Below are 14,762 nucleotides of genomic sequence, written 5' to 3' on the forward strand. Positions count from 1 at the left end.
CATGTCATCAGTCTCTATCATTCACTGTTCCGATGATACGTTCAAAGAAAAGAACATTTAGGGTACTGCCAGCTGGTTTACCCTCTCTGGCTTCAAACAGAAATTTCTCTCCTTAGCTGTGACCTTATTCTTTCATTCGGTAAACAATTTGGCTGGATAGACAACTATAGAAAACTCACGATTACCATGAGTGTGGGAAATACTAAATATAGGTATTTATCAGGTTTAAAGAAGCCTGAAGAAAGATTACTCTGTGGGGCGGAGGGAGGTCGATATAAAAGATGGATTGAAGGAGTGGGCTGATGGCGACTCAACAGTTGAGACCTTAATGCAATAGTCAAGGCAAGACACGGGTAGAGCGGTGGTGGTGGTGGGACTGGTGCTGTGGGACAGACTGGACCGAAGAGAGACTGGAGGAGTAGCAGGAGGGAGGGAGAGGTGCAAGTCGAGGGAGATTCCCAGACCTGAGGCCTAGAAAGGTTGCTCGCCATCCCTTCCTACTTCCTCTCCCACGCCGTCAGGCTCCAGCTCGTATCATTGTCCCCAGTCTATTGGCACATGCCATCTGTCAGCCTCTTCACATGCCCTCTCCATGCCTCAGTTCTTCATCCATAAACGAGGTGAGCAGTAGTCATTTTCACGTGAGTCTATAGTGAGGAATAAACAGTTTGGGATAGTATCCAGGACATAATAAGCATTCAAGAAACGTTAGCTGTGGCCATCAGCATCATCCTCCTCCTCATCATCCTCATTATCACCAGCGTCGTCATCCTCATCACCATCAACATCATCACCATTATTTCTCAGCCTCCTACCCTGAACCACTGTGCTCCTTTCTATCCCAAAGAGCTATCACTATGTTCCTGGACCTTCTTCTCAAGGCCTATGCATAGTCTAATATCTTATCCAGCCTCATTTCTCTGGTGTTTCTAAGACCCCTAAATTTCTGGCCTGGAGGAATTTTTTCTTCCCTCTTTAATTCTCCCCCACACACTTCCACCCCTGACCTATGGATGTTGCCATTTCCCCTTAAGAACTGGATCTCTGAAGGCAGGGCGTCTCCTCCCACACGCTTGCAGCGTGCACCCAGGGCCTGGGGCACCTGGGGCCTGGTCCTTGGGGCCTGGTCCTTGGCTCCACCTGGGGCACGAACCCAGGACTTTCTGTATGTAAAGCAAACGTGCCAACCACTACACTATGGAGCCACCCCTGGGGGGATTCTTTTTGCCACAAGACTTTAACTCACTCTCAAAGTAAGTTGAATTAAAATGGAGAATCCCTCCATCGATTCCACGGCATTTCCCTCCTTCTGCATCCACAGCAGCTCTTCCCCTCCCGTGGGCAGAAGGAAACAATATAATCAGGATATAAACTCCGTCCCCAAGACGGGTGCTCCCACCACCTGACAGGTCTGCTTGAAACCTGCTCGTTTCTTTCTTCTTCCGCTCTGTAAACGCTCACAGATGTCTGTCTGCTTTCCTCTACTCTGTGCCTTCCAGAAGAGGGAGAAAGATCAGATACTTGTAAATATTTTAATCTCTCTTTTCCTTTTTCTCTTGTATCACAAGAAGCAGGGGGTGGGTGAAGGGATGTTTTTCTCCTTGGGTGAGGGGCGGGGGAGAGGGGTTGAAATTGGCAAAGCCTGAACACAACTTTATTTCCTATCCCTGAGAAAGAATGGTGAATTAGCTAACCGAGTGAGTTCTTAACCCTAATCCCTCCCATTCCACCAGATTCTGAGAAGCATTAGAAGGAACCTCAACTAGGCAGTTACCAACACAGCCACAGACCGAAGTGGGGACCAGCTGGGCAGTAGTTTCTGAATTGCTGCAAGGCCTTTAGATAAAGAAATTGTCCCCAAAGGGAAAGGACAGGAATGACTACTAGCAGCCTAAGACAAGGCTGGGAGAAGAAGGACAGACTACAAGCACAAACCGCAGGTGAGACTGCTCTTACACATAGTTCAGGAAGAACCAGAAGTCTTGAAACAGGAGAGGATATCGTCACAGGTGTCAGACCTCTAACGTTTACATCTGAGCAGAAAAATATTTACTCTAGAAGGTGTGGTACATGGGACAATGTCACTCAAAATTTAAAGACTCAAATTAGGATTCCTGTGGGAGTGTAAATTCATGCGAAATCTTTGAAAAGCAAATTGGCTAAATGAGTCAAGAGCCGTAAAAATATCCATCATCTTTGACTCAGAAATTCCATTTCTGGGGTTGGATACTAAGGAAATTGCTCCAAATACAGAAAAAGATGTTTGATATGGTGTTATTTATACCAGCAAAAACAAAACCACAAAAATGGAAACGTCCCGTCTGCCCATTTGTAGGGGTAGAGAGAGAGGAATCACGTGCATCTTCTGTGAGAACCATCTGGCGGCATGTAGAGCATGTGATACCGTGGAGGCATTTTATAACACGGTTGGAAATGACAGTTACATAGAAATTCGTGTACCCTAGATTTTCAACCATTGGCACAAGATGACAGGGACTGTGCATTTAAAAAACTAGCGGAATAAAACAGACATAAATATAATTATGCTTGTGTTTGGGTGATGGGGCCATGGCTAGGATTTTTTTTTCTTGTTTTTCCTTTTTCTATTTTTCAAGTTCACTTTCCATTTTTAAAGTGGAAAATAATTGTTGGTCTTCAAATTAGAAAATCCGTCAAGAGTTTTTGCTTTAACGTCCAATTGAAAAGTTTCGCATGGTAGTAAACTTTTTACAGAGAAGTATTTTTTTCATTCCATATATAGTCCGGCGGTATTAAAATTCTGCCACTCCAAGCATATTAACGCATCTTTGCTCTCTCAAAATGCCCACATTCCCTTAGCTTTTACCTCCAAGCAGGAAGGATGGTCGGTGGGTCAGAAGCAATTATGGTATACACAGATAGACCCAGAGGAAGTCAAGATAAAATCTCCCACTGGATGACCTGATATTCCTAAAACACCACAGTCGCCTGGTCAGATCTCACAGAAGCACCTGCCTTCTGTGCGCTGGGAGAGCAGCCTGTAGAATGCAGATGTGGCAGGACTGCAGAAATGGAGAAGAAGAAAGTTCTGAGTATGAGAGATCATTCCCTTCAGACCTGCGTGCTAAGAACAGCAGGAGAAGCCTGGGCTGGGCCCTCTGTAATACAGCTAAGAAGTCCCCTTCCAGCAGCCCCTGCATAAAGGAGGAACACTAGTGCTCACCACCTTGAATCCTAAAGACACTGAGCTGCTGTCAGAGAATAACTAGATTGGCGTGAGACAGGAAGCCCCAGTGGTGTCACCTGAGACCCTGCTTTGAGTTCCTGCTTCAGAAGGCTGAATCCCTCTGTCAAGGAAGAATCAGCAAGTCACCCAGGTGAGTAGGCTCCTGGCAGGGGGTACTATTGCTTAAAGGACATTTTTTTTGCATCCTGCTTGAGATAGCCTGTAAGACTTGTCTCTTAATTATAACCGTTCTATTTATGAAAAAGAAAAGGATTGGTTGATAAATACATAAGGAAACAAACTAAAAAGAGGCTACCCTCACTTTGTCAGAGACACCCTGGGTTGGCAGCCTCCAGGTGGCTTGGAGGGTCTGCGGTCTTTGAACCCTCAGACCTTATCTCGACCCAAACCCCTCCCATCCTAAACATCTATCCCACCTCTGCTCATGTATCTTTTGTTCAGCCAGCCAACCAAAGAGCTGGATTTTTTTAAATTTTTATAAAGAAACATTTTAGAGTATAATAAACCCTGTATATCTTTTTCTCAGATTCAGTAATTGTCAACTCATGGTCAATCTTGTTTCATCTATATTCCCACCTTTCCTTTCTTCCCCATCAATTACTTTGAAGCAAATCCCAAATGTTATATCACTTCATCCATAAAGAGTTCAGGAGATACACACACACACACACACACACACACACACACACATATGAGATAAAATCTTTTTAAAACCATTGTAAATATACCATGCTCAACCTAAAGAAAAGTTAATTCCTCAATATCATAAATATCCAGATGTTTAACTTTACCTAATTATCTCATACATTTTTTGTTTATTTGAATCAGGATCCAAATAAAGTCCTTATAATTATGATTGATTGCCATATCTCAAGACAAAGAACTAAATTCTGAACTTTAAAACTACAAAATACAAATCTAGAGCAGGTAGCAAAATAGCAGCCTTAACAGGCAGCAGTCATTAAAGCCAAGCACTCATTTATTTAGTCATTCAACAAATATTTATCAAGGACCTCCAGCGTACCAGGCCTGTGCACAACACTGGGATATGATGGCGACTGTGATCATTCCTAGAGCCTGTACCATAAAGGAAGTCTGGTGAGGAGGGCAGACATGATCAAATGATCACACAAATAAATGTGACATTTAAAAGGTTGAGAAGTACTATGAAAAAAGGTACTACAGACACCAATAACACAGAATTTACATGATTTAAAGGACACAGGATAAACAGGTTGAAGTGTTGCAGAATCAGGTTTTGGCACAGTAGAGGGAGGAATTCAAAAATTAATGAGCATAGAAAGAAGTAGGAATAAATGATCCATAATGAAGACAAAAAGCAAGCAAGCACCAGAAACAGATCCAATAGTGATACAGATGATAGAATTAGTAGACAGGGTATTAAAATAGCTATTACTCTATAAGTTCAAGAAGGTAGAGGAAAATGTGACCGCGATCAGGTCAGACATGGAAAATATAAAAAAGATTCAAGTCAAACTTCTGGAGATGAAAAATACATCTGAAGTCAAAAATACTCTGGACAGGATTACTGCAGGAGAAAAGATTAATGAACTTGAGGGTGTAGCAATAAAAACAATCCAAAGTGAAACGCAAAGGGAAAAAATACTAAAAAAATGGCCAAAACACTTGAACTAGTATCAGTGAGCTATGACACAACGTTAAACATACGTGTAACTGGAATCCAAGGAGAGGAAAAGGAGGGAGATACAAAACAATCTGAAGTGATAATGGCCAAAATCTCTTCAAATTTGAGGGAAATAACAAACCCATAGACACAAGAAGCTCAATGAACCCTAAAAACAAGAAACTTGAAGAACACTACATCAAATTATGTCATAATCACATCACTTAAAACCAGTAATAAAGAAGAAAATCTCAGAAGCAGCTAGAGAAAAGACACATTACATACAGAAGAACAATCATAAGAATGACAGTAGACTTTTCATCATAAACAATGCATATAAGAAGATAGTAGAGCAACATCTTTAAAGTACTAAGGACAAAACTACCAGACTATGTTTCTAATAGAGAGAGAAAATATCTTTCGAAAGTGAAAACAAAATAAAGACCTTAACAGACATATGAAAGCTGAGAGAATTCATCACCAGCAAGCCACCAGGACAATGAAATCTTAAAGTGGTCCTTCAGGCAGAATGAAAATTATACCAAAAGAAAATTTAGATTTGCAGAAAGGAAGGAAGGGTCCCAGAAATAGTAAATATGTGAGGAAATATAAAAGTCTTATTTTATTATTACTTAGACCTCCTAAAAGCTAATTGATCGTTTAAAGTAAAAATAACCATGCAGTGTAGAGTTTCTAATATACATAGAAGTAAAATGTGTGGCAACGATAGCACAAAGGCCAGGAGTGGAGAAATAGAAACATAGTGTTATAAGTAGTGTAATGTTTATCAAAGAAAGACCCCGTTAAGTTAAATGTATACATTAGAAATCCTAAAGCAGTCACTAAGAGGACAAAGCAAAGAGGTTTAGCTAATAAGCCAATAAAGGTGATGAAATCATCAGAAGAATATTGACTTAATAAAAAAGAAAGCTGTAAAAGATAAGTAAAAGAACAAAGAATAGATGGCACAAATAGAAAACAAATAGGAAAATGGTATATTTATACCTAACCACATTAATCAACACCCCCAATTCAAAGGCAGAGAGTGTCAGATTGGATAAGAAAGCAAGACATAATTATATGCTTTCTATAAGGAAACCGCTTTGAATGCAAAGAACAAATTGGTTAAAGGACAGGAAAATATATATCATATTAATGCTAAGCAAAAGAAAGCAGGAGTTGCTATAAAATAGCAGACAAGGTAGATTTTAGAACAGGAATATTACCAAGGATAAGAGAAGAGTCATTTCATAATAATAAAGGAGTAAATTTATCAAGAGGACATAATAATCATAAATATTTATATGTGCAACAACAGAGCTTCAAAATGCATGAACCATAATGTTATTATTCATAAACAACATAACTGGACACATAGAAAATCTAAAAAGATATTGAGGAGGACTCTTTAGAATTAATAAGTAATTTACCAAAGTCACTGGATACAAGGTCAATATACAATCTATTCCATGTTAGCCATTCTGATGGGTATATAGTGGTATCACATTGTAGTTTTAATCTGCATTTCCAGGATGACATTTTAATATATTTATTGATTATTCAGATATTTTTTTGTAATGTGCCTGTACAAGTCCTTTGATTATCTGTCTTTTTTCTTTATCGATTTGTAGGAGTTCCTTATATAGTCTTTATATGAGTCCTCTGATAGATATACATATAACGAATATTTTCTTCCACTCTCTGTGGTGTGCCTTTCTACTTTTATTTCAGTTGTAAATTTACTACTTCTCTTTGCTTTCCTTTGTGACTCTGGAACTGAACTCGGAAGATGATATTTCTCCTTTGCTCGCCGGCTTGATGATATGCTTTGTCAGTGGAAGATACTGGAGGTTCATTGCAAGGCTAGAAGAGGAAGAGGTACTTTTTTCTTCTGTTTTCCTATTTTTTCATGGAGCCGTGTATAGGGACCCCGGCTATGTTTACCACAGGGGTGGGCTGCCCTTGCTGTTCAGTGGCAAGTTGTTTCCTTTCCAGCTGTTTCCTTAGTTACTGTAATAGCAGACAGGGTGGCAGCCATGCCTCCTCCTCAGAGATCTGAATCTCAATCTTGCAAGGCTCCCCTTCTAAAATTTTAAGTGTCTTCCTTGTTCACTTTTCCCTCAGCCCTGGGGTAGTAGCTGTTTCCTACAGTTACTACTTTTATTATATCTTAGCATTCTCTTTTACCTTTTTAAATAGTGAATCACATTTTTTCCTTTTCTTTATATTTCTTTATATTAAATTTCCCTCTTTATGTTACTGGTATAAATTCTGTCTCAGTTCTTTGCAGGCACACCAGAATAGGTGGAAGGGAGAGAGAGAGAGAGAACTCAAGCGTTCTGGTGTCTCTCCTCATTTGGACACTAACTGTGTTGGATCAAGGCCCTACCTTGATCTTAACTACTTCTTTAGAGGTCCCCATCTACAAATACGGTCACATTGGGGAATAGGGCTTCAACATATGAATTGGGGGGGAAACAGCTTTATCCATAGCAAATGTCATCTAACTTCCATTTATTTACCTTCTTTAATCTCTCTCAACAATTCTTTTAAAATTTTGGTATCTTGCATATCTTTCATCAAATATATACCTATGTATTTGATATTTTTGATGTTATTATAGATGATATTTTTAAAGATTCCAGTTTCTAATTATTTGTTGCTAGTATATAGAAATACAATTTATTTTTGTACATAATAGACCTTGTACCCTGAAACCTTTCTAAAGTCACTTATTAGTTCTCATAACTTTCCTTAGGATTTTCTACATAAAAATTATGTCATCCGTGAACAAAGAAGGCTTTATTTCTACCTTTCCATCTGTCTGCATGTTTTTCTTTTTGTCCGTTTGTTTTGCCTTATTACATCTGCTAGAACCATCGGTTTAATGTTGAATAGATGTGGTGAGAGCATTCGTCCTTGCTTTTTCCCGATCTTTCTCTTTTAGGGAGAAAGTATTCGATATTTTACCGTTAAGTATAATGTTAGTGACAGGTTTTTCTTAGGTGCCTTTTATCTCTGAGGAAGTTTCCTTTTATTTATAGTTTGCTAAAAGTATCATAAATGGGGAAATTTTGTCAACTACATTTTTCTACTGAGAGGGCCATGTATTTTTTCTCCTTTATGTTGTTAATAAAGTTAATTGTATTAACTGATTTTCAAATATTGAACCAACTATGCCTTCCTAAGATAAGCCCCATTAGGTTATGATGTTTTATGATATTTCTGGATTTGCTTTCTTAATGTTTTGTTAGGAAGTTTGCATCTATGTTTACAAGGGGTGTTCTATAGGTTTTTTTCCTTGTAATGTCTTTGTATTGGGTATCAGGTAATGCTATTTTTATAAAATGAGTTGTGAAGTCTCTATTTTTTGAAAAACTTTGTATAAGATTGGTATTATTTCTTCCTTAAAGTCTGGTATAATTTATGAATGAAGCTGTGTGGGCCTTGAGTTTTCATTATAGAAAGTTTTTTTCAAATTATAAATCTGACTTCTTTGATAGAAATTAGGTTATTTGAATTTTCTATTTCTTTTGAGTCTATTTTGGTAATTTGTGTCTTTGGAAATTTTTGTAAATCTCTCTTAAGTTGTTGAATTTATTGGCATAAAGTTGTTTATCTTATTTTCTTATCATTTTAATGTCTGTAGGCTGTATAGTGATGTTGCCTCTTTCATTTTTGATATTGGTAATTTGCGTCTTCTCGATTTTTTCTTGATTATTCTAGCTATGTGAGGTTTATCACATTTATTATTTTTTAAATGGTTTTTGTTTCCATTAATTTTCTCTATCATTTGTTTCATATTGTATTTATTTCTGTACTCATCTTTATAATTTCTTCCTTCTACTCATTTTGAGTTTGTTTTGCTTTTCTTTTTCTCTTTCGTAAAGTGGAGGTTTAAGTCGTTCATTTTAAACCTTTCTTGTTTTCTAAATAAGCTGTATTTTAGTTATATCCCAAATATTCCAATATGTTGCTTTCATTATCACCCACAAAAATATTTTTGATTTCTTCTTTGACCTAAAGATTATCTAATTGTTGTTTAATTATCAAATATTGGGGAGATATTTTAGATACCTCCCTATTATTTAAATCTACTTTAATTTCATCATGGTCAGAGAACATATTCTATATTGTGTCGATTCCTTTAAAGCCATTGATTCTTGTTTTATTGCCCAGTATATGGTCTATCTTGGTGAAGAACCCTGAGCACTTGAAAAAGACAATCTATTCTGCCATTTTTTAGGATAGTCTTTTACAAATATCAGTTAAGTTGTCATTTGGTTGACAGTGTTGTTCAAGTTTCTAGAGCCTTACTGATTTTCTGTCTTCTTTATTTATCAACTACTGATCATTGCCAATTGTCAGTTCTGTAAGTTTTTGGTTCATGTATTTTTAAACCCTGTTACTAGATGCATTCAGATTTAGAATTGTTAACATCTTCTGTTTTTAAGCTATGTTTTTCTCATACAGCTGAAAGAAAAAGCAAAAGACAATCGCCAAAAATACCTGTGACTACGTTTTTCCATAAATTCCAATCTTTAAATAAGTAGTAATGGAGATGAACAAAGGCAGAGATGATTAAAAAAAAAAAAAAACATAATCCCACCTCCAGAGAAAGAGGCAGCATCACCATTTTAGAACATCTTTCCAAACTTTTCCTATGAATATTGTAACAATCTTTTAAAAAGCAAATAATCATGAACATTTTTTGTCATTTTTATTATTCAACATTATTTTTAGTGGCCATGTAATATTCCACTGTATGAATAACTATAATGAAATTAACTTCATGTTATGTTCACATTTATCTCTTTAACTTTAATCTTATAGATATCCATTCGTTGGAATCTCCTTTTCAACTTTTTTTCCCCTTTGTTCTATTACCTTTCCTCTTAGTTTAGGGTAATCTCCAGATTTACCTGGATGAACTCCATCTGCCTCTAAGTTATAGATATAAATGTTTCATGACACAGGCCCCATCTGGAGCCCTGCGGTCTACTCCTGGAGCTACTCCTCCAATCAACAGCCATTCATTCCGTACTCTTCTGAAATGAGTGTTCAACCAGTTCCACATCCGCCTAAGTGTACTATCATCTTTCTCCACTTACACCATTCTAAATACCTCTTTGTGAGAAATTAACTAATTTCACTGATTTTTTGGTTAAGGTTGACCCCTTATAGAGCTGTTGTATACCATACTTGGCAACTGTAATGGACTCTGAAAATGGACGCCTCTTCGATCCTCTTGGATCCCTTTCACCAGCTCTGTATGCCCACAGCCAGCTCTGTACTTTGCTGCTAACAGCTTGCACTGATGACTTTTGGAGGACTGACCTTGGGCACCAAAGCTGCTTCACCCTGGGAATTTTACACTTTCCCCTGAACAGCCTATAGCCAATGACTGACTGATCTGAGAGCACAAGAGCCTGGCACCTTTGATTCAAGGTGGTAATCTCTGAAGTGTAATTTACATTCCAGAGCTCCCCACCAGATGAGGCTGAGTGCAGGAGCTGAGATCTGACCTTCACTGTGTTTCGTCCCCTTCCTTATCCTGTTCTCCCATGCCCCTACAGATTTCTTCTGAGAGCAGTTCCTTTATAAATCACTTGCACCTGAATCCTTGGCCCAGGCTCTTCTTTTGGGAGAACCCACCCAGTCTGAAGACAGAATACCACTTAAAGCATTTCTCAAGGTAGATTCCTCCCCAACTCTCACCCACATTGCTATCCCCCACCTTCCAAACCCTAAAACACTGGTGCGCCGAACTTTGAACAACTTGACATCTCAACGGCTATGCTTGTACTAAAAGAAAAATAGGAGTTTTATCCACCTTACAAAAGAATTCACAACAGGGTTCTCAATATAGGGAACTCCATCTGTGTGTTTAAAATAAAATTACAAAATTTTACTCAAAAAATTGACCTGGAGCAACTTTTCCAGAAATAACGTATCCTATATAAAGCAGTGCCCTATATAGCAACCCAATAGTTGAGACTTTGAAATCCCTGTCTCTGAAAATGGCTTTCTCCTGGGGCCACCTGGTAGGTTTCTGACTCTTTTCCTCAGCCCCCTGGCCATACCCTGAAGGGAGTTGCCATGGTGACCGTGGGACAGCCGGTGACCTCTGGAGTAGCTCAGGTTGTGAAGAAAGGATTTCCACCATCAGTGACTAAGAAGCGGGGAGCTGAGATGCAAATGGCATTCTCCTTGGTCAGTTGGGCAGATATTTAACTAGTTGAGCCTTGGAGATATTCAGAAAGTGCTCAAACAACTTCAGATGTATGGGCGCTGGCACTGGGCTCACTCTGCTACTCGGGAGTAGAAGCGTTAACAATACACCTCGCCCTGGGCCCGATTCAGGCAGATGGATGCACCCAAACAAAGGCCATCCCCAGGGAGGCCGGTTGGGACTGAATTGCTCTAATTAATTTATTATTGGAGTTCACTGATATAAAGGGAGGGTCGCTACATATGTAAATGACGCTGTTTTTATCCCAGTATCTAACCGTACTTAACCAGGGAAATGAAAGCTATCTCACGTTTGTTTAATTAGCTTATTTGAATAGAAGAGAAGCCAGGGAGGGGCAAATAGGCCTGAACTCAGGACTCGGATCATTTCTCACTTCCTTAACTCCCAGACCCTGCTGAATAAACTCTTTCCTCAGTACTTTTTTAAAAATGTTATTAATATTTGCAATTACAAAAATCGTTTGTGCTCATAATAACAAGTCAAACAATACAGATTTTTCAGTAACTGTCTCCCTTCCAGTTCTAGTCAGTCAAGGAATCAATGTTAACATCCTGAACTATACGTAGCCTTCTATACCTTTCTTTTTGATCTTTTAAACGTAGAAACCATTCCCCAGTATGTCTCCCCCTCCCCCTCTCATACTTTAACATTGCTCTTGCTACTTAACGTTAGTTATATCATGGTATCATGGGGATCCCTCTATTTTAACATATGAATTGAATTTATTCTTCGATACCTCCATAATATTCTATAATATTCTGTTCTATAACATTGTCTAATAGTATAATTTGTTCAACATTCTCCTATTGATGGGCAATTCTGATTGGAGCCAGCTTTTGCTACTATAAATGGAGTCAATCTTGTAAATATATATACATAGATATCTTGTTATATACAAGTGATATTATATATCTTATTGTATCTATTGTGTATATATTATATACGTGGGTATACTGACATTATTTCTATAGGATGTATTCTCAAAATTGGAATCAAAAGACATGTTTATTTTTACTTCTAACAGCCACCTTGAGATTACTTTCCCAAAAGAAAGGGTTTAGCAGTTCACATACCTACTAACAATGCATGACAATCCCTGTTTACCCACACACTTGACAACACTAGATGTTATCAATCTTTAATTTTTGCCAATCTGATGAGTGAAAATGGTATTAATCGTTGTTTGATTTTTCACTTCCCTGTTTACAAGCAGAGTTGAGTGTCTTTTCATATGCTTATCGGTCATTTGCATTCTCTCATCTATAAAATGCTTGTTCATATCCTTTGTCCTTTTTTTTTTAAGTTTTATCTTTTCCTTATCAGGTTATATATTAAGAATATTATTTATTGTTTGTCATAGGTATTATCATTAGTCCTCTGACTTAGTGGGAGTTGGTCATTTTTATCCCTCCCCGATCAGGTTCACTCATGAATGTCAACTTTCGCCATTTTTTCCAAGTTAATGGACAAAGGTGTAGGACTAGGAAAAAGCATCCAGTGACTATAGAACAGAAAGGAGATTCAAGTGACCAGAGGGACGAGTTTGTTTTGGGAGGCTAGGAAAATGAACTCGGACGGCAGTTATCCATCTATAATACTCTCATATCTGATACAGAGAGAAGGAAAAGCTTTTTCAGAATTCATTTAATCTCTTTGTTCTGCTTTAAATGTTCCTCCTCCTCTTGGAATAGAATCTTTCTCCCATATCCCTTTATCTAGCTCACTCCTACTCATCCTTCAAAACTCAGCTCAGACATCACCTCCTCTGAAAGCCTTCTTTGATCCACCCACAAGCTGACCTAGAAGCCCCTTTTATGTATAATTTTATTCTGGCTCTTGTCACATCATGTCATAACCCACTGGTTTGCCTGTAAGTCTCCCTCTCTAGATGAGTGTTCCTTTAGAGCGGGACTCCCTTTGGAGCACATTTCCATTCCTAGGGTCTAGCACCTTTGTGAGTGCTCCATTTATTCAAAGAATGCTGGAACAATTTAGCAAACTTTTCTTTGGCACCGCTGTGCCTGGCATTATGGAGATGACGGAAGATTTGTAACACATGATCCTTGATAACGGAGTGATTAAAAACATACGAACACACTAAAATTGAGACAGCGGCACATGAGAGCAACTAGTTAGTACACTTAAGTAGAATATTATATAATTGAGAATATAAGTGTGATAGAAGCCCATGTGACAGGGGGCAGAGAAGAGTGATAGAGGACGTGGGACTTGCTCTAGATTTTGATGAGTGGGTGGGCTTTGGGCAGGGAGTAAGCAGAAATAAGGGCAGTCAGGTAGGGGCAGCAATGGGCAAAGGTTTGGGATTAGAAAAGAACGTATGGTGATTATGAAATAGCAAGAAAACTAAAGTGACCAGAACAGAGAGTTTGTGTTAGAAGGTGGAGGAAAACCAAGTAGGATAGCATCTAGCTTCCCGGCAAGAAATGCCTGGATTATTATGAATCTGCGTGCTGCCTCCCCAGATTGTGCTGGCTGATTATAGCACTCTGCCATGGACTCTAAAGATGTGTCATTGTACCTGTCTCACCAAACTGTAAGCTCCAGGTCTAGAGTATGGTTTGCAAAATAATGCGCCGCCCGCCACCCCCACTCCGGCCCCCCACCTCTCAAAGATGAGGTCCTAATCCCCAGGACCTGTGAGTATGTTGCATCACATCGCAAAGGAGAATTCAGGTTGTTAATCAACTGACCTTAAAACAGGGACATTATCCTGCATTATCCTGGTGGGCTCAATGTCATCACATGAGTCCTTAACAATGGAACGGGGAGACGGAAGAGGAGTCAGAGGGAGCTGTGACTATGGAAGAAGGTCAGAGCGAGGCAAGGTGAGGAGGATTCGGCTCACCGTTGCTAGCTTCAAAGATGAGGGAAGGAGGCAATGAGCCAAGGAATGCAGGCTGCCTCTAGACGCTGGAAAGGTGAAGAAACAATTTCTCCCCTAGAGATTCCATAAAGAAATGCAGCCCTGCTGATATACTGATGTTAGCCCGGTGAGATCGATTCCAGACTTCTCACCTCCAGAACTGTAAGATGATAAACATGTATTGTTTAAGCCACTAAATTGGAGATAATTTGTTACAGGACAATAGGAAACTAACATAGGAAGGACCATGGCTCACCTATATTTATATACACACATAAACTAGCTCCATCTATTGCAGTGCTTAATAAATGCCTACTTAAGAAAATTGCATGAAGAATTTCTCATAACCCAACATCCCTCCCAGGAAACATGAAAGAAACTCTGTCAGCATCGATGGGCTTACAGCCACGTGCTCTAAGTCAGCACAGATTGCTCTCAGCATAGATTTTGTTTTTGCTATGATAAATAATACCAGGGCAAACATCTTTCTTGTTTTTGAAGCAATTTGTTTATCCTAAGTGGAATTCCTGGGTCAGAGGTGTTGGACATTTTTTTATGGCTCTTGACCCATTTAGCCAACTTATTTTCCAGAGTTCAAGCTAATTTACATGCCCACTGAGCCCAGCAGGCCCTCGTGCACAGCCCCCTCCCTGCACATTAAACTTTTTCCTGCTCTGATGTCAACATTATGTAAGTCTGACCCCTGAAACTGAATGAGCCAGGATCCTGACCATCTTGCTGTGGTGGCCTTCGT

The sequence above is a fragment of the Pteropus medius genome, unplaced genomic scaffold, assembly GCF_902729225.1.
Source record: "Pteropus medius unplaced genomic scaffold, Ma_sr-lr_union100, whole genome shotgun sequence".
Classification (NCBI taxonomy): Eukaryota; Metazoa; Chordata; class Mammalia; order Chiroptera; family Pteropodidae; genus Pteropus; species Pteropus medius.